General features: G+C 32.6%; 1 long non-coding RNA gene across 1 annotated transcript in view; it reads right to left on the bottom strand.

Moving 5' to 3' along the window:
• The window catches only part of LOC128249935 (uncharacterized), a 14220-nt gene that overhangs the window by 7204 nt on the left and 3718 nt on the right, over positions 1-3298 (bottom strand). Inside the window, exon 2 of the long non-coding RNA XR_008266085.1 lies at positions 1786-1844. This is a non-coding gene — a long non-coding RNA (uncharacterized LOC128249935). The remainder of the gene's footprint in view (positions 1-1785; positions 1845-3298) is intronic.

The raw sequence follows: 3298 nt of genomic DNA, 5'->3' as shown, positions 1-3298 counted from the left end.
ATATATATATATATATATATATATATACTCACTCACACATGCATACACACGCACCCACATACACATTCACACGCGCGCATATTTATGTAAATGTTTTTGTTAATGATTCAATTTCCAGCATAATACGATTTTTGTAATTTCGGTATTTACCTTTTTTTTCTTAATGAGTTTTTATTCTTTGTAACAATCTCTAACGCTTGGCTTTAGTATTTGAATTTTATAAAATATATGCCTCATGTGAAGCCAGAAGAGAAGGAAAAGAAATATCGTCCAAAATTTTAAACGCGTTTGGAAATACAATAATATAAATAATGATATATTGAACTGAATTTGAATTTAATTCTATCCCGAAAAACGTTCTTATATTATCTATAATTTTCGAATTTTCCAATTAATTGCACAACACCACCAACCAGATGGTTGCTGTCGCTTTGCGACCAACCACCACGATGTCGAGATAAAACATGAAAGTTGTCGAACAAGAGTAAAAGAAAACAATGTTATTCAGAATTTCGAACCCGATGTAAATTAACAATATAATATAACTAAGAATTGAATTGATTTTAAAGAATGTTCACTTAAGAAGTGTTGTAACATTGAAAGTGTATATAGATAAATAATACGATACAACATACATTGTTACTTGAATGTTATTATAAAAACTTGTGAGTACTTGAAATCTGTAAAAGTTACTGAGAAAGGAGAAAACAAGAAAGTGCTAGAATTTGATTGACTAGTATATCTATTTACAAATAATATATATGCACCTATGTATGTATGTATGTATGTATGTATGTATAGATAGATAGATAGATAGATAGATAGATAGATAGATAGATAGATAGATAGATAGATAAATAGATAGATAGATAGAGAGATAGATAGATAGATAGATAGATAGATAGATAGATAGATAGATAGAAAGAAAGATAGATAGATAATAGATATGCGCGTGCACACCCACACACACATACACAAACACACAAGCACATGCGTATATATAGACATTGCATATTTCTCCAGAGGCCCGTTTAGTGAGGAAGAAAACAGCAGCCGTGTGTGTGAATTTCTACGTTATATTTTGTTTGCAAGTCTTATCTATTTAGATATTCTAAAATACATTTATAACAACAAGAACAAGAAAATCATCATGGACGAAAACAATAGCAACAACAATAATAATAACTGAAATTTGAAAGTGTATGTCGATGGCATGTATTTTATTGAGCAATTGGGACTCATTTTATTGGCACCGAAATAATGAAAGGCAACGTCGACATCGGCGGAATTTGAACTCAGAACCTGAGAACGGAGGAAATGCCGCTAATCGGTGACGATTCTAGCAGCTCACAACTTTTTACACAAAACATGATGAGGTGGGAGAAGCTACATTTTGTACCCCAAAGTCCACACAGAGTCAAGAATGGTACCTTATTTAATGAAATGCCTTCACATTTCAGACAAAGACAATTAATTGTTCCCGAGTCGAAACGAAACACATCCAGAACCCAACAGCAACAACAACAACAACAATAATAATAATAATAATAATAATAATAATAATAATAATAATAATAATAATAATAATAATAATGATGATGATGATAATAATGATAATGATAATAATGATAATAATTGGAATTAAGTGCCCAGAGCATCAATGGGAATATAAAGGAAATTGAAATAGAGTACCCAGCAGAATTCTTACAAAAGCTTTGCCGCCTTGGCGCTACCAGAATAATTTGGAAAATATTAGATAGTTGAAAATAATGGATAGCACGGTACCTTAAGCTTCAGGTAGCAAGCCCGCTACGCATGTAAGATTCCAGGAGCTCCAACAAAACCTGTGATAAAGAGAAAATAATAACAACAATAATAATAATTCTTTTTCATCTTTTTACTTTTTTCAATCATCCGTGCAGGAGCAGACTAACCATAACCATTGACCCCATTGACTCCAGTAATTGACTGAATTATATTTTATTAACCTTGAACTGATGAAAGGCCAATTTGCTCTTTTCAGGATTTGATGGCATAAGCTAAAATCTCAAAATAATTTCCTCTACGAAATTTGTCATAGGACCAAATGGTTTTGCGACGATGCTAACCTAATCAATCAACAAAAACAACTAAAATAATAATGATACTAATGATATAAAGAATTAAAATAAGTATTTCTTTCTATTCCTACGTGTAAGTATTTCTGAATATATATATATATATATTCATACATAAGATGTTCTTAAGAATTTCATTATACTCATATTTAGTATGTGGTCAGAGTATTTATAGACGCACATAAATTTATGTTGAATTGATTTGAGACAAATATTCGCAGCCAGATATGAAATCTCTAATAATAAGAGCCTCAGACGTATATGATAATATTAGGCTTCATGGAAGTGGGCAGTGAAGGTGGCTGTGTGGAAGAACATATTTTATCTGAAATATTTATATTTGTATTCATACAAATCTCATTGATTACGATGGAAGGAACATATTGTATTGTCTAGCGCCGTCAAATGAGAGATGGGGTGGAGGTGAGTTATAAATTCATAAAAGTTATTGAAACGAGAAATGCCTGAATAATCGAAAAACCTTAACGAGAATGCATCAATCCTAAGTAGTCAAGAGGAAGTGGAACGAATAGACATGTAGAAATAATGCCATATGTGAGTGATATTATCATAGAATACTGGGGAGGTCTAGAAAATATTTAGAAATGCTAGATTCCTTGAGAATCATAGACCTAGATGATAATGTAAGCACTTGCATGGAATTTTACTACATTGTGAGTGATTAGTTGCACTGGCCGTATTATTCTTGCACCATTAATTCTTGTTCGGGACAAAATGCATCACAGCATCTATACTATTACGTCGAAACTAAATCAGCCTCCACTATCACCTCCACCCTTCTACTTCTGCCGGAGTTAATATGGTGGCTGCTGCTTATTCAGTTTACAAACCGTTGGCTTTCGAATAGGAATGATATTTTCTGAAAGCGGAAGAAATGAATAAATAAATGAATTGAGAAAAAAAGAATGTCAACCAGAAAGAGGGAAAGAAAATGAGAGATATATGTGAATGTGAACCGATGAGGAGTGAGTTGTGAGGGAGAGATGGGGGACGAGTAGGTATGAAGCAGAGATACATAGAGAGACACAGACCATGTTAAAGAAAAAGAATTTGGAAGCTGGAGAGGAAATTCTGTCGTGCAGTTATTAGTTTTAGTTTAAATCTCATTCGCAGCTCTCTTTCATTGCTTTCTCTCTCTCTCTCTCTCTCTCTCTCTCTCT

Source organism: Octopus bimaculoides, chromosome 1 (assembly GCF_001194135.2).
Source record: "Octopus bimaculoides isolate UCB-OBI-ISO-001 chromosome 1, ASM119413v2, whole genome shotgun sequence".
Lineage (NCBI taxonomy): Eukaryota > Metazoa > Mollusca > Cephalopoda > Octopoda > Octopodidae > Octopus > Octopus bimaculoides.
Note: the sequence above shows the minus strand (reverse complement) of the source record. Positions and strands in the feature narration are given on the sequence as shown.